Here is a 23,298-nt window from a genome sequence, read left to right on the forward strand (position 1 = left end):
CCCTGAGGCCGGGGCTTTCTGAGCCACCACACAAAAGATGAATCCTCAACCAGCAGGCACAGGGGACAAGGTGAGGAGCCCAGCACATCATGCCTAAGATATAAATGGATCCATCTGTCAGCAGTTACTTTACAGTGAATTGCTCCCAGTTATGCCAGGAACAGCTTTTAATGAAACACGGATTTAAAGGACTACAGAGACGAGGAAAATGTGAAAAGGAAATTCCTGATATAATGGAAATTGAAAAGAGCTCTGGATTCTGCTGCTGTAATTGCAAAGAGAACGGAGGGTTTTGATAGAGGTGACAGTGGAACAGCTTTTGGCTGGGACAGCAATCTTCTCATCAAATGTCCAGGTGTCCCCAGAGGCCATTTCCAAGGTGCACATTCAGATGAGAAGTAGCAGTGTTATGTGACAATCTTCTGGTGGCTGCACAGAAATGTTCATGACGCTGCCTTCCTGCCACAGAAGGGACCAGCCACGTGTCAGATGGTGGGGAGGGTGCCAGTGAAAACTGGAGTTTAGGCATTCTGAACTTAAATCCCTCACACAGCCACACTCAGCCTTTTCTCTTATGACAGGAAGTCAATGAACCCATTATCAAGTGGCAGGCAAATATTTTCCCCCCCAGTTTTTTCTGGATTTTGGTGTGAGAGAGGCATGGATTGCACAGGTGTCCCAGAGCTGCTGCACACAGACCTGAGGGAGTGTGACACATTTCTCTGGGCAATCTCTTGGAGCCCTCCCCCAGCCTGGCTGCTGGAACACACCACGCTTGTTTGGCAGGCACAGTGCTGTAGCCCCAGAGAGGGGGTTTAATAATCCTGAATTTAAAGTTATTAGAAATACCACTGCTTTCAAAGTACACAAATATTGAATTACTGCAGCTCTTTGAGACAGGCTGAATTACCAGTAGTTCTTCATTGACTGATTTATGCTGGAAATACACATTTACAAATTATATTCACCAATAAACTCTGCTTAGGTGTGGCACAGAAGTTATTGCTGTTACTTGGGAAATGTTTTCTGCTTTGGCTTTTGTTCCTGGGCAATGCTGCACACCAAGTAATGAATTTCCCACATCAAACAGCTTCCCTGAAACATCTGCTGCCAGAAAGTTTGTCTGGAACTTGCAGTGATGGATGAACTTTTGACGGGTAATTGCAATTCAGATCAGATGCAGACAGATTTAGTACTGAGAAGCTCCCAGTTTATTAAGATCACCACTGATTTATTCAAGCACCCCCGTCTCTTTTCACCACCATTCAGAAATGAATCACTTGGCTGTGGTGCTCAGGGCTCATCCAGCTGCTCAAAACATGAGATGCATCAGCTCAGCCCAGCTTCATCTACCTCTCAGCACTTCTGAGGGACCCATCACCACAGCACCCAGGCACCACCAAACCTGACCTCTGCAATTAGTGTACACCAAAGAAATCTACAATTTGGACCAGGTACATGCTTTAAACTCCTCAGGCTTACTAAAGCAAATTGTCAGCACTATTCACACACCTGTGAAAATTGTGTTTCTATGACACAGAAATATAATCCCAGTACAGCTGTTTTGGGCTGTGCCAGCTTTAGACAGGGGAAATGTGCATTGACCTCCTTAGGTTCCAGACAGAAAGGACTGATCACACCCAGACATCTGATTTTAAACCCAGGTTGATTTGAGTAATGTTACTGGCACATGGCACTTCCACCAGTCCTCAGTGCAGTAAGCAAAGATTCGCTGTAGGTACTGTACTCAGCTCTGGCTGTTCCCAGACAGATTTCTATCAAACCTTTTGGAAAGTTAGACATTCATTTTCCTTGCAACTCACATTTGTTCCCATAAAGGATTAGTTATGCATGGACAGCAGCCATATGACCTCCAGCTAATTTTCTTCTACCTCTCTCAGACTAAACAGAGCTAGGGAAGTGTGGGACACGCTTGGGAAAGAGCCATAGAAAGTTGAGGTGAAATGAGCACGGCAAATGCAGACACTTAAAGCACTTCTACTGGACATAACCCAGAAGTGACATTAGAGTTCTTTCAGAATGGCAACTGAAGGGACTCAAGGAGAAGAATGGCAGAAGGTAACAGATGACATCATGCCTCGAAAATAACCTAAAAACCCACACCTGCCAGCACCTGCTCTGAGACCCCAGCATTCTCTCCTGCTGTGGGCATAAGCAGACATCCAAAGCCAAGTGGGGCAGAGCAATGGTGCTCCTCTGAGTCCTGTTCCACCTGCCAGTTACTTCCAGCCCACAGGGACTTTCTCAGCCAGGTGCAATCCTGTGCATTTCCTGTCAAAGGTAAGCACCATTAGGCTCATGTGGATACAAGTGTCTGCTCCAATTTGTTTGCCATTTAAAGGCTATTTGGGATGCTGCTCTTGCCCTAAGCCATTGAGTGTTTCTTTTATTATTCCATGTGCCAGTAAGTGCAAAAACTTACATCTGGAACCTGCAGGCATGTCTCCTTTGGAGCAGGCAGCATGGCCTCTTGCTGGAACAACAATCAGACTTGTTTTAACAGTGACTCTCAAACTGTTTCAGCTCTTGGCTGGAGGCAGCGGTGGCACCAACGCTCTTCATGCACGGGCACCGGTGAATGACAGAAACATTAATGCCCACAGAAAATCCACCCCACTCCTGCCACCACAGAGGTCTGGGTGCTGCCTTTCCCATCCTGCCCACCTCCCTCTTGCTGTCCCACACCGTGGACTGAAGTGGCTGGGATCACTCCATGCCAGCACCCATTCCCGTGCTGACTGTGACTCTCCCAGGCTCTGTGTCCCAGGAGCTGGTGTGGCTCTTGGAGCCCCGTGGGTCTGATTCCCTGTAGCTGCCCCACGTGTCTGTGCCAGCCCAGCCAGGTGAACACAGCTTTGCCAGCTGTGATCAATCCTTACTCTCCTACACTGAGTAGGAGAGGAGAGGAGAGGAAGGAGTCACATTTCCACCAATGTTCATCCTCTCTTTAATTACATGGGCTGCTGCAAAGGAATCTTTCTTCTGCCAGAATTTCCCAGGTATGAACGCTCATCTAGCCTTTAATGATTTTAGATAGAAGATGTGGATTCTCTCCCTCTCTTGCTCATAAATAGTGGTTGAAATCTTTAGTAAGCCAATATTTTAAGGAAAGAAGACCCACAGTGTCTCTGACAACGCTGATTATAGAAATTCAGAATGAGGATACACCTCTATTAAAGTTTTATAGGGAATGAAGATTTACAGTGGTGTTCTGCTGATTCATGAGTAGACATGGAAATGCATCTCTGGCAGCCACTCAGTGATGAAATATGCAGCACATAATGCATTTGTCTGTAAGACAAATACGTGTGTTGGCTGATTAACAAAGATATACGAACTTCTGAAAAGAAAGAAGAGGAAATTATTCTCAGGAACAAAGCAGCTAATTGTAAAACCAACAGGGAACAAAATGTGCCTGTTGAGTAACTACAATTTTTGCTAAACAGAAACTTTCAGTATTAATTTCGAATGTACTTCATATGCAACTGACCAGTATCTAACGACCAGTATAAACTCTGAGTACTTGAAATGCACCACTCTGCTGCTTCTAGGGCACTCTCAGGGTCTGTGTGGCACAGCAGGCACAGACAGGTGGGACAGGGCTTTTTGATTACTTTTTTTATTGCCAGAATCCGTCAGTCTAAGAAACAGTTTTTTCAGCAAAAAGCAGTTCAGCTTCAAGCATTCAACAAGTGATAAATGAAGCTTTTCAAAACCAGAGGTGTCTACATGTGTTGATAAGACAGTGTGTGAATGCTGATGGATAAATGTCATCTGCCTGAGAATGCCAGATTTCAGCTAGTCCTCACATGGAAATTATTTGCATTTGTACAGATGTGTTGATGTTACATGACTTTTGGAGAAGAAAACAGAAATGCTAAAAAACAGCTTCTCCCTATTTATGCTCAAAAATAAATGACACAGTTGCTCTGTCAGGTTCAGAAACTTGAAGCAATTGATGCTGTTTGAGAAAAAATCATCAGGATACAAATCAGCAAGCTTGTAATCTAAAATTTCTGAAGTCCTTTTGCAAAAATAAGACCAAATTGTGTGAGGGGTTCAGGCACAAATTCCTGAGAGATTAGGGCTTTGAAATCTGTAGATTTCCCTGAGACTTGGTGGTTCCAAACATATTCTCCCAAGTTTCAGCTGTGCTAGAAGGAGAGATAGTAGATCTAGATACGTCTTTTAATTCAAAAAGGAAGACAGGGTGATGCCTCAGAAATAAGAATATTTTGGATTTTTTCCCTGGTTCTGCTGGGTTTAATGGAATGCACAATGTTCAAAGGATATTCTGCTTTTCATATATCTTTTTTTTTTTCAGTTTCTCTTCTATCCCTTAAGAAAAAGAAAGGAGAAGATAAATGGCAAGAGTGAGAGGGAGCGTTTGTTGCTTTGTGGTGCACAAAAGAGAGGGGGAAAAGAAGCGTAATGTGGAGCACACTGAAAATAGTTGTTACAAATTTCTGTGAAGTAGAAGCAACTAATTTTAACAACTGCAGTATAAAACCCTCTGCGTTGTTCTCTCTGCTCATCCATACCTCTTTTATCTTGTTAGGATAGGATATAAAAACGGGTGCTAACCAAAACTACAGAGGAGCAAAGCTGCTGTATTACATTGCATTCACTTTGCAGGGAAGAGCTCTGAGGTAATTGCAGCCTTCCAGGAAAATTCCCAGTGGCAGAGCTGGTAGCAGAGCCTGTCCTCCAGGGCAGGGGGATCAGTGGGTACTGAGCACAAGGAGGTACAAGATGGGATGTTTGCTATTCCTCACCTCTTAGGCTGCAGGGGACAATGCTCAGCTTGGAGCCGGCCTGGGAAGCCGTGTGAGGACCATTCCTGCAGTGGGGCAGAGCAATCCCAGGTTCTCCCAAGAGCAGGACCAAATCCATGCTCTGAATATCCATGGTCATGGGACCAGGCACTGTTCTTTCAGCACAGGCAGCCATGAACATGAACTTAGGCTTATTTTGACCTTTCTCATCCCCTGACATTACATTCTCCCCCTTCACTTGCTCGGGAAGCTGTTGCCTGACCCCCCTCAGCCATGGGCCAGGGTCACCCTTTGAGCTGCACTGCCCTTGGCAGCTTCCCCTTAATTTGATCCTGTGGCCATGTTGTAAAGTTCCCATCCAACAATCCTGTTTTCATCTAAAACCATGGCAGAGTCCTGCACAGTTGTTCACCCATGACTTCATTCGAGGCCGGGACTCGCCTCTCCTGGCTCTTAGGCATGAAGGATCCTTAGGATCAAATCCCCTGGGCAGCGTTTCAGTGACAGCTGCTGCACTGAGGAGGGCAGGACAGGGGAGAGGAAAGGGCAGGGCAGGGGAGCAGGGAGCAGAACCAAACCCCTCAGGGCGTGATGGTTTCTGCAGCTGATAAGAGAGGTCACAGGAGCAGGGTGCAAATACACAAAGCCCAGAATTACTCTCAGACTGAGAATTTGCTGTTCACCTGGTAATTCTTCTTCAGCTTCTTCATAGTGGGGATTAGAGGCTGGGACTTCCTAACTGCACAAAACTATCTTTGTTATTAAAAATATTTTAGGTGCTTCATTCAATAAAGTTTTGCTCTCATAGTTCATCTACTCTGAGAATGGTCCATCTGCTCCATATCCCTTGTTGGCACCCTCTGGATGATATGAAAATTCAGCAGCAGCAATTCCCTGTGTCACACTTAGGGCCTCCTTTTAATAAGAACATCAAAGCTGTGCCAAAATCCTACAGAAACCTGGAATAAGATTTCAGTGGCATGCTTAATTTTTTGCTACCGTGGGCCCTTGAGTCCTGCCATGCTTCTGGAACCATCCACAAGCAGTGCCCAGGATGGACAGCCTTGTTCAGTACCTGCATCCTTGTCTCTTCTTCTTTAGCCTTGCAGCGATGGGATGGAATTACCCAGCCTAATTATTATCCTGCAGGATATCCTACAGGAATCCCATCAGATAAAGAAATTGTTTCAACGCCAGAAAACATTAACACAGCCCACAATTCTGAGCCCAGGGCAGAGGCACAAAGCCAGCTGTGCATACACAGACTCAGAGGGGTTTGGTTACTCTGCTCTGCTGAGGAATAAACACATTTTCAGTTGCATGAGCTGAAAGAGGGAATTGAGGGAAGGAGATGTTGATGCCATAGCCAATCTGGATCAAAGCTGAACTCATCATTTACATGATTCTCCTTACACATAGAATAAGAACAATTAAAAGAATGAAATACCAAGCTGTGAGGCATTGGAGGAAGAAGGTGGTGTATGAAGGTTTCTGTGTAATTCCAAATATTCCTTGTAATCAGAGTGCAGTAAGTAGTTGATTGAAAACAACAGCTAAACCCCCCCCCCCCAACCTTTAGTTATTTACAGCAGAACTAAGCCTAAGGGATCTGGTGTGCAGGTGAGAGATCAGCTCTAAACCTGTTCTACTTCTCTTCCAGAGATAACAATGTACAGAATACAGCTCTACAAATTAATGAGACTGATCCTATTGCAGGGTTCTTTCATTAAACTGCACATTAATGTAATGAAAAGATGCTGCACCCTTGATAAAACACAGTGTGCTTTTTATGTGACCACTTTTATGTGTAATGCCAAAATTATTTGGAGAACAGTAAAAATTATTTCAAAGCTGTAGGCTGAGAACAAATCCACCTGATGTCACTCTTTTAGAAGGTGTCCTTCTGTCAGGTATGGTTAATGCTGGAATTTTGAGCAGAATAGTTCACAGTGCTCTGATGGCTACCCAGAAAGGACTAGAAAATGGAGGTTCAGTGAAATATTTGACCAGGCAGAACAAAAATAGCCAAAAGTATTACATGTAACACCCCCAACCCCAATGACAAACCCAGTCTGGAGTTAAACTGTAAAATCATAGGAAGATGCAAAGGAATTCAGAGACTTAATCACAGGCAGCTAAAACCCATCAGCCTCAGAGACAGAATCAAACCCAGTAACGTGCCTTTACCACCTCACCAGTGGACTTTGCCATCAAGTCCTACATGGGAAAGATTTAAGAACAGGTTTAAGTTGAACAATTTGTACCACAAGGAAGAAAACCTAACCACGGTTTGCAAATAACATTTTTATATCCATAATTCTGTTTTAAATATCACTTCCCTTACAATTCTTACTTTACTGTGAAGTGCATTTTTTCCAAGTAGAAATAAGAAATTAAACAGATATTTGTACTGAGAGGACGGTTTGGCATCTGTTGAGAAACCTGGGCTATAATTTACAGAAAACAGGTCACCTAATAAAAACTCATTACAAAAGTAACAGGATTGGAAAGGACCAGGACAGGTTATTTCTCACAAGGAAGTGATCCATTACTGATTCTAATGATGTTAAAAAATCAATAGTTTTCTTATTTCTTCCTTTCCTAGGCTGACAGACTGATAACACTTTTTGCTCCCCCCTGTACCTCCAGTCCTCAGCTGATGCTGAGGGAGTGTCCCTGTTTCCCTTGGCACTGGTTCCCACTTTGGTGCCAGCAGGGCAGGGATGAGCCGTGCCTGCCCCCAGCTGTAGCCCCCAGGCTGTGTTCAGTGCCCACCCAGAGCCACGGGACAGCTCAGTGCTCTCACCGTTGCATTTTCTCTGTGCTTGCTCTCATCCTACACCTGACAGGAGCAAACACCTGCCCCGTTATCCATAACCACATCCTGCCAGCATTCCTCACTGCCACAGCCAAAAGCTTTTCCAAACTTACATTAGAAAGCGTCAGCAACTGTGGAAAAACAAAGGACTCTGCTACAACTGATACTCATTTCCTCCAGCATTTCAGGCCACTGGTGGGGATGGAGGTGATTCAGGACATTGCCTGTGTTTCACGTGCTGCCAGCTGTGGGAAGGAGTGAAACAGGTGACCATGAGATGCTGTTTGTAGCAGGGACAAATAGAACCAAAGAAGTTAATATGGTTTTATGTGAAATCTAATAAAGAAACCTCAAAACAATAATAAAGAAACCAACAAAGCCCAGGTGAATTTACTGCAATTGGAAAGGTTAGAAATACTTTTAAAATTATCTAGAAGGCTAATAGAATATAATGATGTCATTTTAGGTGCCTCTCACAGCTTGTCCTTTAAAACTCAGCAGCATCATAGATTTGGAAGGTCAGGAGGAAGAAAAAAGGCCAAGTGTGAACCATCTCCTGCTTGCTTCCCATCTCACTGCTCTCTGTTTTCTCTGCAGTGACCTGGTGAGAGACATCAGCCTGAAAAGTGAACTCCAGCTTCAGAGTCAGGATTGCACTGGCACAGAATCACAGCTTGGGATTTCAGCCTGCAGTTACACCAAGAATGAAGCTTTACAGTCACGGAAAACAAGAAGGAAAAGAGCACAAGGTCATGACTAGAAAATTAGCACTTCTTTCTCACTATAAGCTTGTTCACCAGGCAAGTATTTCTCCTCTAGTAAAAATTAATACCTGCTAAATGTGCAGGGAGTGCAGTTACACATCATATATTACAAATAATGCACCACCCCTACTCAGTAGTGTCACTGAAACCAAACTACAACATTTTACATTAATGCAACTTAAATAAGCAATCAACAGCATATGGTAATGTAAATATCAGAATGAGTCACCATAAAAAAGATGGGTTTTTTCCACACAGAGGAAAGATTAAGCACCTCTTTAGAGGCAGAATCATGGGAATGCCTTGAGCACCCAGTTTAAATGCAGGCCAAACACATCTGAGATGCACAGCTGGGCAGGCCAAGGCAAGTGGGTATGAACTGCCTGCAAGGTCACACTGCACACAGGTGAGAGCTGAGGGGCTGCACAGCCCCACTGTCTGCAGGAGCTTGTGGAGACACTGTGGGTTACAGCCACAGAAACTTTCCTGGCACAGCCCAAATACTTCCTGTTCCAATCAGTGACAAACAATCAGTGAAGATCTGCAGCAGGTCCCTTACCTAAGCCGTGGGTTGGGGTGGGATCAAGAGAGGACTTTTCTCCCCTGTGCTCCTTTCACTTAGACAAGATGTGGTGCAGCTACCAAAATGAGGGAGGGAGGGAGGGAGGGAGGGAGGGAGGGAGGGAGGGAGGGAGGGAGGGAGGGAGGGAGGGAGGGAGGGAAGGAAGGAAGGAAGGAAGGAAGGAAGGAAGGAAGGAAGGAAGGAAGGAAGGAAGGAAGGAAGGAAGGAAGGAAGGAAGGAAGGAAGGAAGGAAGGAAGGAAGGAAGGAAGGAAGGAAGGAAGGAAGGAAGGAAGGAAGGAAGGAAGGAAGGAAGGAAGGAAGGAAGGAAGGAAGGAAGGAAGGAAGGAAGGAAGGAAGGAAGGAAGGAAGGAAGGAAGGAAGGAAGGAAGGAAGGAAGGAAGGAAGGAAGGAAGGAAGGAAGGAAGGAAGGAAGGAAGGAAGGAAGGAAGGAAGGAAGGAAGGAAGGAAGGAAGGAAGGAAGGAAGGAAGGAAGGAAGGAAGGAAGGAAGGAAGGAAGGAAGGAAGGAAGGAAGGAAGGAAGGAAGGAAGGAAGGAAGGAAGGAAGGAAGGAAGGAAGGAAGGAAGGAAGGAAGGAAGGAAGGAAGGAAGGAAGGAAGGAAGGAAGGAAGGAAGGAAGGAAGGAAGGAAGGAAGGAAGGAAGGAAGGAAGGAAGGAAGGAAGGAAGGAAGGAAGGAAGGAAGGAAGGAAGGAAGGAAGGAAGGAAGGAAGGAAGGGAGGGCCCAGTGGGCAAAATGCCCAGAGCTCGTGAATTACAAAGAATTACATTGGCTTTTGAAGTGGTTAGAGAATCATAGAAGGAGAAAGATCTTCATATTGAGGCAGTTTTAAATAGGAAAAAAACCCTGTTCATCATCATTAGGGACTGTTTTCACAGCAGTTTGTGGGGGGCAGGAGAGGGGAGGGAAGCAGAAGGCCCCAGCAGAAGCTGAATGAAGGATAAGAACTATCAGCTCCTGACCTACTGAAAGACTTGAGGCGAAGCAAGCGTGACTTGCTTCCCTTTCTTGGGCCATTCCACCACTGCTCCAGCTGTTCTGGTTTTCTCTTCTGTTCTGTCCATAACTACACTGGGATTTTACAAAGAGCATCTCATGCACAAGTATGGTACAGTCCTTACTTCTTCAGATGTTGTTGCATTTATGTTTTGAGAAACAGTCACACATTGCTTCCACGTATTTTCATTGATCCTGGCAGCCCCTGATTAACGAGAATTCAGACTTCTCCAGGTTGCTCCACAAAGTATTCTCCCTCATCATCTCACATGGATTCTGCTATGCAGTAACAGTATAAATATGACACCTCATTTATAAGAGTCTCCAGTCTGTTTATTCTTCATCTCTTTCTCCTAGATTTTTAAACAAAGCGCTCACTATAACATCAAAACATCTGAGAAATGACCAGATACTAAAAAATGCAAAGTCCTGATCCAGTTATAAACAGTATAATCCCACCGAAATATTCCCAAAGCTTTTATAACAATGCCTGAGTTCAAGGTGGAAAGGCTTAAACAAAATCCACTGTCTTCAGATGCTAAAACCTACGCCATTTGATAAATAGGGATTTAGTTCCAATTAAACAGATGATTAAAGAAGAAAAAGCTCAGAGACTAATCAGCCCTAATTATACTGCTGCTGCTAGTGTAATTAATCAGTTTTGCGACCTGCAGAACTGAGACAAGGAGCTACAAGATGTGGAGATGAAAACTTGCTGTGTAGAAACTAAGGATCATCATTATCCAAACGAACACATTAACAGTAATTGCTCCAGGCATGGGTTGTGTTTGGCTCCTTTCTGCTGCCTGCTCTGCTCTCCCACGCTCCCTGGCCCATGGAGCTGTGACCACTTCAAACATCTGCAGTGACCTACAAGGACAAAGAACATTAACCTAACACTGCCATTCACACCCCTGTCTGTGCCTCAGAGCACTCTTATCACAGCCTGTTGTTGTTTGTGAAGCTATTTTTCAAGAGCCTATAAAGTTCTCTCACACCACAGGCTGGAAAAGTAAACTATAAAAATAACTTCTCAGTGACATGAAAGCCATAAATCACAAAGATAGAAATTCATGGATGCACCTCTATCTAACATGCTGCCCTTGAGCCCTCCTGTTAATGAGCATTTCATATAAGAACACAGCACACATCCCCAATAATCTGTGATTTTACATATTAGCTGTAAAGGGAAGGAATAATGGAGCAGTAAATGCTGTTCATCTCAATTGGGTTTCAGCATCAGTTTTAAGTTGTCCTGACCCCACAGGTTTAGAAAGTACCCTTAGCACTACTTCAAAGTAGTTTTTGTGATTTAATTTCATATTTATGCCTTTACTCAGCTGCAAGAGCAGTTTCCAATAAATAAAGAGAGCAGCTATGAATCTTCCATCCCAGCTGTAAATTCCTGCAGCAGATACATTTTTAGTGATGCGAGGCTGGTGCTCGCGGGCTCTTTCTCCATAAATACATCAATGTCTGTCCCAAGCCCCTGGTGGAAATATGGCTTCAATTTTTTTCTTAAAAACATGGATCAATCATTGTTGCCCTTGCCTATTCTTTTCTGTCAAATGCTTCAAATGTGCTGGAGGATCTGTGAAAAGTTTGAGAAGCGCTTTGGATACGTGCCTTACCATCCTATGTGTAACATTTACCTTGGGTGCAGCTCTTGCTGCCTTTGAGCTGCACAGGAGCTGCTCCCACTCGGAGATCAATGTGAATGATGGCAATCCAGCAAGTTCAGCAGATTTCATGGAGCAGTGGAAGGGCCTTTCTTGCCTGCAGAACACCCTGAGACCAGGATCTAAGCGCTCTCTGTGCCCTCGGGCTCCAGGCTACATATTCTGTATCCAGGGGAGAAAGCACGGAGTGTCCTACCTGTAGACACAGAGCAGAGGAGGTTTACACATTACATCAGCTTTCTAATTTGGTAACATTTAGAATTTTTAATTACGTGAATAAATTAGAATTAAATAAATTACCAATCTACTTTAGTAAAACTTCCTGATTTACTGCACTGGCTACAAATGTTTAGGCCATTTATTCTTTTTGGGTTAAATAAGTAACCCTTACAAAAAACCAAAAGCAATTCCAGACCAAGGAGATTACTGGAAAGTCAGTAAGAATTAAATACTTAATTGTTTAACACAGTATTTGAGTCTTGCTCCCTAGCAATGAAGGACAGCAAACATCTTTTCTGATGTCCAAGTCTCTCATCAGAGCTATATCAGCCCTTGCAGTTGGATTAAAACATAACTCCTTTGAAACTCCAGAAGTTTGTGACTCACTGGAAGGAAATTTAAAGGATGGATGGGTGGGAGGAGTGAGCTTCTCCTCCTGTGGAGTTTGCTACTTGAGCTTGTTTGCCGGTGCCACACTCATGTCCGCCTGAAATGTTACAGGAGGAAGTGGCTTTGATCCTTTCTCCCTAATGATCTGCTCAGTCAGAACCCTGTCATGGAAATGTGACACTACCATCTTGTTAATGCTCATCCTCTGGAAGAGCTGTTCTTTGAATGGAAGTATCAAAGATCCTCCTTAATCTACTTTATAGGAAAGTCTCTGTTTTACGGCCGTATGCAGTAAAAAGTACCAAACCCCACAGTATTTCAAGTTCCAGCATTGCACAGCTGAGGCCAGCTCAGGATAACCCCTCAGTGACTGCTTGGACATCTTCAAAGGTGACAAAAACTGACAAAAACAGTTTGCAAAGCATTGTTATCAACAGTGCCTTTTCCTCAAGAGAAAACTCAGACTGATTTTTTTAATGGAATTTCTCTGGGCTCATTAAAAAGCCAACCCCCACCCTGTGAGCAGGGACCAAGAGCCAGCGTAAGCAGTGTGCCCAGAAAAGGCCTGCCTGCACTGCAGTGAAGCACCTTCTGAAGGGGACGCCCTCCTGAGGCAAGAGCTGTTATGAATAAAGTGTTATCTATTTTTTTTATGGTTGCAGAGTTAAAACAGATTGGACCAGTGCTGTTAAGTTAGCTTCATTGTTAAGAGTTCTTCTTCAATTACCTGTTAATGGTTGGTGATTAACCATTGTCCCCCTGATGCTTGCCAGGGAATGACACCAGACCCTGCAGGTACCAGGAGAATGGGAGTGGCATCAGAGCTAGTATGCAGATGAGAAATGCATTGCACCAATTTTTTGCAGTTTTCCAGGAAAACCCCTAAAAATTATGAGCCAACATAGAACTAAGTGACCTAGGTGATGTCTAAGGATGGGAGCGTAGTACAGTGCCTGCTTGGATCCTTTTTGCTTCTCACCCTAACCTCAAAAGATGTTAACTAGAGAGACAACCCAGGATGTTGGACCGAAAAGGGGAATCTCCTCCCGTGAGGACAGAGTCCCCAGCTCTGTCTGCAGACCAGTGGACAAAGCTGCATCACCCTCCTCCTCCGTGCCACACCTTGGATCACCGGCAGCGTGGGCGCGACCCGTCGATTTCTCCCCACCTGAGCTGATTCTTTTTAATAAAGGCATTAAAAAGGAAAAAGATCTCCTGCCCATTTATTTCAGAACCACATCACAGGGAGCCCGAGGGAACCCCTGGCATGGGAGAAACAGCCTCTGGGAAGAGCCCCACGTGCCCACATGTACCAGGATCTGGGAGAGCTGATGGCTCCCACACTGCTGGCAGGGCTGCAGCACACTTCAGTCCAAGGGAGCAGGGCCTGGAGCTGCTCTCGTGGCCCTGGCTGCTCCCTGGCAGCCGCTCCCAGCCGATGGCGCCTTTGTCCTGGGAGCAGGGACAGCAATGAACAGCCCCCGCTTCAGCAGCCGCGGCTGCAGCGCTCCCCCAGCAGCAGCTGCCCTGAAGCCGGGTGGGAATGGCAGCCAGGGCAGCCAGGGCACTTGGGAAATGCAGACCGAGTTGTCTTCTCTCGTGCAAGGGGGAAAACAAACACCGACACTCAGCCTGGAAATCAGGTAAATGTTCTGTTTCTCTGCACTTCTGATTCCAGTAATACAAAAAATGGAAGATAACGTTCTGTATTAATCCATATCCCATGTCATTATTTCAGACAGGTGCTTCTTCTCACACAAAGCCTCAAATCACTCCCAGCCCGTTTCCAAGGACTGATGCCCAGGCTCCAGAACAGCAGGATGACAAGACAGCCTGAGAGCCTGCTGGTTTTGGAAATAAAGTGAATTTGGGATGGGGAGCTAAGGGAAGGCAGTACGTGAGCATCTGCCTGCAGATGTCCTCAGTGCCCAGCTGCAGAAATGCCAGTGGCATGTGACTTGTTCTAACTAACATTGAAAACACACCCAATAACAAACAGGCACCTTCCAACAAAACCTCATTTCTCACCAGACAAAATCTGCCTGCATCTTAGGAGCTGTCCAGTGATACACACACAGAGAAAAACTTTAATTAAAAGAAAGATGCTGCAAAGAATGTAACTATTGCTTTACTAAAACTGCAAGAAATGAAAAAAGAGATGTCAGCTGATGTGGTCGTTGACTTTAAAATCTGTCCTCAGACCTGGAAGGAACACAGCTGCTGTAGGGGTGCAATGAGGGCAGATTTTGGATCACATAAATTTAGATTTTTTCCTCTTAGCAACTTAATGCTCATGAAATTATGTAACAAATCTGCAAACCAATTACCAAATGTCAGAAGGTGCCCTGGTTAAAATACACACATCCCCTAGAATGTGCCATATTCACAAATTAGCCATGTGTTATTTATAGGTCCTCAAGGCACAATAATGAAGAAAGTGGTAATGAAATCTGAAAGCCTGAATATCTCCCATATGTCAGAAAGCAAATCCCACGAGACCCATCTGCAGCCCAAACTGGGGGAAAGAAAATATCCTTTCTAAAGCAAACAAAAACCCTACAAACAACCTCCCCCACCTCTGCAGTTTGGTATTTGTTGTTTCATTTGTAAAATTAAGCTGCAAATTAAAGCCCTACCATACTACTTCCATTCATTTAATTATAATGATACCTTGAAATTCCTTATTTTTACTCCCCAGCACCACAAGGTGCATCCCAAATGCTTCAAAGAGAAAGAGTCCTCTTTATTCCCCCTGTTTCTGTCCATGGAAGGCTGAATTCATATGCACACCAACTCCTGCCCAGGTTGCATGGTGAGATGGAGCTTTAACTCAAAACTCTGATTGCTCCACATCCAAACCCTGCATGTTTACACCTACCCTTGTTTATCTCTTCACTGGTTCAGTTTTTAACATCCACATGCCAGTGTCTGTAGGGCCTTTGCTCGGTTGTCTCTGCCTCTCTCACTTGCCAAAAGTGACTTTCTGCTGAATTCTTTTGTCACACCCCTTATTGATCAGAACTGTTACTCTGCTTCCCATGTGTGTTTTCCCTCCTTAAAAATAGGGTATTAATATTCTTTTCTTCTTTACTTGTGGCCATCTATACATTGTATCCTCTGCAGAAAAACCTTTTTGAACAAAGCCGTGCTAATTACTGCACTGAAATACTTTATACTCAGCCAGTTTGGTGCCGCCAAGCTGTAGCACTGTAAGACACAAAGAATTCCTCACCTTGGAATGTGATTTCCAAGCAGCACAGAACAAAGATGAATGAAGGACACCGCCTCTTCTGTGGCACATGGAGCAGTTATGGGGAATGAGTGGGGCTTGTTCACAGCAGATGCAAACACCACAGAACTGCCCAAAACGTTTGAAGGTCCATCAGAATATCTGCATGGCTCCAAGTGCATATTGATACAACAATCACCATCACTGCCTTTCCACCCCCAGCTCAGTAACATCCTGGCCTTTCCACCAGAGCCTGCCTCCATCCATCCATCCATCCATCCATCCATCCATCCATCCATCCATCCATCACAAACTATTGGCTTTTTCCCTCCTTTTTTTAATCTGCCTCTCTGCCCCCCTGCATTCATTGCCCATTTTCTCATATTGTTAGAAAACTTTTGGGCAGTTGAAAAATTCTTGGAGGCATCTGAAGGGGCAAAACAATCAGACCAGAAGAGGAGCTGCATCTTTGTGTTACTTGTGCAACCTGACTCTCAGCCAAGGGTGAGCAGATGGGCCTGTGCTGTCAGCACACGTTCTGAATTTAAAGGAAATTACACTGGCTCTTGCTGGCTGCTGCAGTAGCACAGTGACCTCTGGAGCCATCTCTACCGCTGCCCTGGACTCAGAGGTGAACTCTGGTAGGGTTTCATCTGCTTGATTTAAAACTTCGGTCTGCGTAAGAGATGTGGATCATAAAAAACAAGTTTAAAAACAAATATATTAATTTTTTCCCTCATCTTCACTAAACCTCCTTTTCTGCAATTCTGTTTTTTATTATTCTGGACTTAGTGACCCTCTGACCTTTGCTTTTAAAGACAAATGTGTAGCTGTAAACGGTAAAAACACAAAAAGCACCCCTCCAAAATAAATACTTTTGTCTCATCTGGTTTCAGCCTCAAATACAAGCAGGAGACTTCCACAGGAAAAGTCTCCAGAATATAGTTCCTATGGAGATGCAGGAGTTGAGCACAAAACCTTTGTGGTTTAATTTTTCAGGTCCATAGATATCTCAGGCTGAAGGCAGATTTCATCCACCACTCCACTTTGGACTGAGTAGCTTTGGGAGGGCTTTGGGCCTGTGCCTTTTGTCCCTTAGGGATGGGAAGTGTCACAAACCCAGCCTTGCCAGGGCCAGCTGCTGCAGGATCCCAGGCTCCCTAAAGGAGAAGTGTTGCCAGGAAATCCCTTCCTGCCTTCCCACAGACAGTCCATGTCCTGCTGGCTCACTGTGCCACAGGCAGCCAGGCATCCTCCAGCACTGGGATGCTGGCAGAGACTGGAAGCCTCTCTTTTTATGGAGGGATCAGAGCTCAGAGATCTTGACTTCAAGTTTCAAATTACCATTGTAAACCCGTACTTTCCCTGTTTTGGTCATTGCAGTCTTTTCAGACTGAATGGAGACACTGGGTGCTAAAGATTGCCTTGGTTAGCAGAAGCAGACTCCATAAGCCATGGTGCTGTTAATTTTTTCAGTTCTCTTGGCTTCCTTAATATCATTCAGCTATTTCTTTTCTTTATGGGTACCTTATTCTGCTTGTTTCCGTTTCACTTTGAACCTCCACTGATGCTGAGGGTTTCACACATTTTTTGTCATACTGTGCAAAATGCTGCTGGAATCTTTGTGCAGACTCTCTGGTGACAGAAAAAGGTTATTATTACCACCTCCCTCCTTGTATTGTGTCTCCATAAATCTGTGCACATGCTTTGTAGCCACCCATTTTGCACTGGAACCTGAAGAAATAATTTTGTTGTAGTCACTATAAGAGCACTTTCTAAAAGAGATGTCTTCCTAACTGTCCCTTTTGAGAGCTGGTGCATGCATCATGCAGAGCTTCCAGGAGGGTTTGCAGTGATTTGCTCCAGTTACCTGTGCCTCACCACTGGGGCTGCTGCCTGGCACAGAGGTGAAACCATCCAGGCTGAAAGGAAAAGGCTCTGACAGGTTGGAATGCAGAGAGCAAAGAATTTCATTCACTAAAGGCAGTGATGGAGGAGCTGCATCCACACTCTTCCAGTCACACAATTACTCTGTTCCTGCCTTTCTCAAGGATCTTAAATCCTCCTGGAGCTTTTGTGACCCCATCCTCCATCCACAGAGGCAGAGAAGAAAGAGTGAGCTTGCTTGCCACCCTTCTGAACAGTTTCCATACTTCCACTAATTCCATCTGCTTTCTCTGTGCTATCCCACCTTCTCAACAATCTGTGCCAAGGATCAGCAACTGCCCAAATTAAATGGCCACTGACTGCTATGACTCAGAAATATTTCTATGTGAGCAGCAGGGTCACCCAGGGTACTCCAGCCAGCAGTCATTCCTGCACACAAGGAGCAGCTGGATATTAAGGCATAGCTGTGATATCCATATACTGCCCATATGCTCACTTTGGAGAAGCTGGGGAGACTCGTGCCCTGCAAACAGGGTTAAATGGAAATGATTAAATACACCAGAAAAAGAAAAAAAAAAAAAAAAAAGCCATCTAGTGAGTCTATTGGCTTATTGTGCTCCATATTCCTAAAAATTCACTTTGCAGTCAGGAAGGACACATGGGGTTTGAATAATTTTCTGCCTTTACACTTTCCCTGCCACCAGAGGTAACATGGGGATGTTCTTCAATAAACAAATCTGCTCTTTTCTCTCAAGGTTTGTGTACACTCTGAGTGCTTTGGTGACATCAGGTTTTTCACCAGGGAAATGAAAAAAACCCAACAAAACCAACAGCCTACATTGCTGAAAACCCAAGAAGCTAAGCTGGCCAGTCTCTGAAATATGGTATGAGTGAAAATAGAAATAAAATAAAAATTCCCATCCAACACAAACTGGGAAGTGAAGGAACGAGGGCTTTCCTACTGAGGCTGCCTCCAGTTACCATCCTTCTGAGCATGGCATTATCCATTCTGCACTGAGGAGGCTCTCGGGCCAAAATTTAAAAGGAGGCCAAAAGGAAGCAAAAGAATCACAAAGAACCTATGGAAGAAGCCTTCTGTAAAGCATGAGGGACCCCTGAGCCACATGAGATTATTTTCCTCTTTTTTTCCTCCTTAATTCTCTTACAGCAGACAGTATTTCCCATCCCCCCTTTCTGAATCTCTACAATGTGCAAGCTCTGTGTTTGGGTGCAGGCAGGCTGGGAAGTGCAACTGTGCATTAGAGCTGCTGGAGCTGGGAGGCATTTTCAGTGAGTAAGAACCACACTTCCATAAATGACACACAAAAACTACATTCCCCAATCCCACAACACGTGAAACAGATCCCTGGATCAGTCCCATCACCAGCCCTGCCCATTTCTGTGCATGGCTGCTTGGGATGGAGCTCTGGGAGCACAGTTGGGACGCAAGGGACACTGTTCCCATGTTCTCAGAAAGGCCCCAGGGATGCAGGCTTATGTGTTTGTCACATTCTGCACCAGCCTGTGGAAAAACCTTGATCCATTACCTTCACTCTTCCAGATGCTGTTAGGAATTGGAGAAGGGCAATGCCTCCTTCACCTGTAGCCTGCAGGAACAGCCAAATCTCTTTGGGAGAACAATCCCATCCACACAGGCACCTCCTGCCCCTGAATTCTGTGCATCCTTCCTTCCAGCAGTGAAAGACCTGGAGGGACACAAACAGCAATTACCTCTCCTGCAGGAAAAGCCCATCCTGCCCCTCCAAACCAAACTGTCCCTTGCTCACCTACGGTACATGCTCATGGTTTAAGTCCTGTTACTATTTCCATTAAAGATTATCAATATTTCCAATAAAGACGGGCTGGAGACAAACCAGGATCTAATTATTAACTACATTTTGACCTGCATGCCCAGATGGGTATGAAAAAAGTTTCACTCAAGAGGAGTTTTTTTTTCCTTCACTCCAGCAGACCCTGGATTTTTCCACTGAATGTTTTCATTTTCAGCTGCAATTACCAGAAATAACGTTAATGACTTTCAGTGCAGGGCAAAAATAATTAGAGGCAGAGCAACTGCCCAGCTTAGATGCTTATGCTAAGAAAAGACTGAGAAAAATCATGCAAAGCTTGATAACCTGAGGGGAGAAAAAGCAAACAAGTGCAGGGGTGAGGTCTAAATCAAATATGAAGCAATCTATATTTTCCATTAAAGCCATTGTGGAACTGGGCATTTTGCAAAGGTCTTGATTGAAAACCATGGCAAAGTTAATGGGTTTGACTCAAATGATCCTCAGCACTTTAATAAGGAACAAGGAGAAAGGAGGCCCACGAAACACAACTTGAAAAGAAACATTAGTGCAACCAAACAACAGAAAAGAAACTATTTCAGTTGCTCTAGGAAGGAGTATAAATTGCCTTGTTCTCAAAACTAGAGGGAGATTCAAGAGTGCAGAATCTCATTAGAATTTCAGCACTGTATTTTTTTTATAAACAGTATGTCAGTAAGATTTACCAGTATTGTCTCAATGTAATGAAAGCCTTATTACTTATTCTTTGACAAGAGGTACTTTTCTAATTCTTTACTTTGAATAAAAAACAGTGAAGATGTGTACTGAATTGAAAGCTAATTAGCACATTCATAGGTGTCAAAAATTCAATAACTTTTGTACTCATATTTTTGGCTTCTTTTGTGGTCAGTTTAATTAAATTTGTTGATAAACTAAAGGAGGATATAAAAAAGTATTAGTTTAGGCTAGGTTTTTCAAAGGCAATTAGTAGTTAGAGCCCATTAAACTAAGGAGAGAATCAGACCAATAATTTCTAGGGCTTTTTTAATGTTACCATTGAGATTTTAGTATAATCAGCAAAGAACAAGGACCAGTCATGATCCAAAAGAGTTTCCTGGGATCCAGGGACAAAAAATATTGTTGAGGTGCGAGAAACAGGAGTTCAGAGCTGCAGAGGCTGCTGACAGCCTCTTACAGTGGGTGCCCTGTTTCAGAAGCTGTGATTTCAAGAGGTGGCAAAGGGGGTCATAAATGCTACTGAGAGCTGAAAATTAGGAAATGAAAACCACTTGAGAATACTGAAGTGTGGTGGGTCTGATTACAGCAATCAAAATGCTATCCCATTTTGCTACAGTTTATCTTGAACAGCAAGGTTAAGGGAAACAAGCCAAAAAAAAAAAAAAGCCACATATCCTAAACTGTGAGTATGCATAAATGTTACAGCCCTGACAGGGACTGCACAGGCAGCTGACCCCAGGGGTAACGTGGTGTTGATCTGGTTTTGTGCTGGCAGCCAAAACCCCTCCTGCTGCTTCACCAGGCATTTCACTCCTGCCCATGGTCCGAATCCTTGTGCGTTTGGCACTGAGGACTGACTGCTTCCCACCAAACACCTGCAAAACCAGTTCCATCCTTCACATCCCCTGAGGTGCCTGTGTGTGTGCCCTGGTGCATGGCCAGTGCAACAGCTGAGTGACATTTGTCCCTCATGACCATGGGCAAGAGTGTGTGCTCAGAGCACCTGGGCACGGCCTCCTGTGGGAAAACTTCTCCTGGCTGAGGACACCACATCTCCAAGGATCACTGCATGAACCTCTGCACCTGCCCCACAAAGTGCAGAGCAACCCACAAACACACAGTGACACCGCCAAGAACAGCTCCCATCCAACCAGCCCCCGCGGGGCTCCCGGAGCAGCAGAGGACAGGAGAACAAACAGCAGGTGACAAATGTTGGGTCATGCCCACCTTAGGCCAAAGTGACTCCGTGCTCTACCAGACACGAGTCCTCTCTTCCCTCTGCCAGCTGGCTCAGCAAGCTCATCCCAATTCATCTGGGAACTGTGCTGTGCACATGAACTGTGGAGGGCTTCAGCAATGGATCAGGTGGGAGATATTAAATAGAATATCACTGGAAAACAAACAAACAAACACACAAAGAAAAGAAACAAACCTGAGTACCAACAGCAGTACCCAGTGCAGATTAAAAATGCAAATAAACAAAATAACTTCAGGTGTTATTTTAAATCCCAGTCCTCAGGGATGAGTTGAGCACCAATGTGCACACGCCTTGTTTATTTTTTTTATTATCCTTGTTTTATTTTTTATTATCCTGTGAGCTGAGAATTGAAATAAAGTCTCAGAGCAAATAATTGAGACAAGATTCAGTGATATGGAGTGTTCACTGCCAGCCTTTTAAAAACTGATCTACCTGCCCCTCTTGCTGAGGAGGTTTGTGTAATACCCAGGTTCCACAGCTCTTTCTTCAGCAGAGGAAGCCACTGCTGTTCCACCCCAGCTTTTTGTTACACTCTTCAATTTCTTTAAGCAGTATCATATAAAGCCTGTTTTCAAGAGTGAAATAAATAACTGGATGGAGATGAACTCTGTGCAAGGGGAGGTACAGGGCAGTGTTTCTGAGTGCCACAGTCTGGGAGAATCCATGGGAGACATTTCCATCCACGCTCCCAGAAAGCACAGAGTGCATCAGCAGTTGCTGTAATCACCTCTCCCACAATAACCATCACTGCTGTCCTCTGTGCTCTCCCCTGCTCACGCTGCCTCCCTTCCCTTCCTGGCTGGGATGTTCCATCACACACCTCCCTCAGGTGCACACCAAGCAGTGATGTTTGCCGTTTTGTACTTTAGGAACTTCTGCAGGTTTAACAGTTTTAAGACAAACACCAAGCTGCTCTTTCTTGTGTTTTTTCTTCAGCTGTGAAAAAGTCTTTCAATCTCCCAGTGTGCACCATCTGACCACTGAGCTCAGTCCTTTAGTGGCATAAGCCCTTGAATATGAAGTCAACAGATGCTCTAGATGAGGTGTCAGCAGTTATAGGCAACAAGCTGACATAAATCCCAAGGAATTTAACTTTTGAAAAACCTTCATTCCTTCTTTACTCCAGAAAGATCTCTTGAACCTTTTTCACAGCTTTATATGGCTCTTTAAGCTACATCAGCAGGATGTGCAGCAGCTCATAGATAGAGCAATTAAGTCACAAGCAAATGTATGTAAAAACACAGTGTAAAAATATTTCAAACAATGGACTTTTTGGAAAATCAATACATTTTCACTAGGATGCATCACCCAGCATCACCATCAAATGCATTTTACTAAACCAGCTGTAGCAAAAGGAATCAAAGCCAACCACCACCAGGGAAAGCAATTCTATCCATCATGAACTCACAGGGCCATTTCAAACAGCACAGCTTTTCACAAACAGCTCCCACACTCCTCGGAGTCCCATTTGAATCTCAGCTCTGTCACTCTGCACTTCCATCTCTGTATACTCAAAATAATAAGAAGGAAATTCTAATTCTTGGTGAAAAAGGGGATTTTTGTTTTATCCAGGCTGGGAGTAGCATTATCCCAACCTGAGGTGAAAATACCAACAAATCAGCATTTCTTCAACTCACTTCATTCTAATCCTGGTATTGCACTGACCCCTGAGGAAGGGAACCTTTTTCACTGGCTTCAGCAGCAGCAGAACAGGAGCACCTCTTGGTGTCTCTCAGGAAGTGGAGAGAGATTTCCTGCAGGTTTTCAAGCAGAGAGTTGAGATCTCCCTTTAAGAGCAACTATTACAGATGAGTATTTCTTTCTGAGACACACAGCATTTTGCAATGGAACTCAGTGAAGTAGCTCTAAGGTATTTCCTGCAATATATTTCAATAAAAGAAAATATAAGCCACTAAAGTGTCTCATGTCAGCATTGACGATTTAAGGAATTACTTAGACAATGAATGCATGAAGCTATTAACCTTCCTGGAGAATTAAAGTGTGCCCCTCCATGATGAACCAAAAGCAGCAAGTCATTTCAAGTCTGCAGGATTGATTTTATACACGTGACTGAAATAGAATTACAGAAACATCAAATTGTGTTGTATCTAGAGAAAACTAGACCAGACTTCTAGACATGAGCACGCCTTTGCAGCA

The 23,298-nt window shown here is 44.3% G+C and overlaps 1 long non-coding RNA gene across 1 annotated transcript in view; it reads right to left on the minus strand.

The window, feature by feature from the left end:
• LOC135298476 (uncharacterized) overlaps window positions 1–23,298 on the minus strand; it is a 189,396-nt gene that overhangs the window by 11,953 nt on the left and 154,145 nt on the right. Inside the window, exons 22-27 of the long non-coding RNA XR_010360469.1 lie at window positions 22,779–22,895; window positions 22,550–22,651; window positions 21,111–21,273; window positions 18,906–19,064; window positions 11,607–11,829; window positions 7,728–7,859 (exon numbers count right to left, since the gene is read on the minus strand). This is a non-coding gene — a long non-coding RNA (uncharacterized LOC135298476). The remainder of the gene's footprint in view (window positions 1–7,727; window positions 7,860–11,606; window positions 11,830–18,905; window positions 19,065–21,110; window positions 21,274–22,549; window positions 22,652–22,778; window positions 22,896–23,298) is intronic.

Source organism: Passer domesticus, chromosome 4, assembly GCF_036417665.1.
Source record: "Passer domesticus isolate bPasDom1 chromosome 4, bPasDom1.hap1, whole genome shotgun sequence".
Taxonomy (NCBI): Eukaryota; Metazoa; Chordata; class Aves; order Passeriformes; family Passeridae; genus Passer; species Passer domesticus.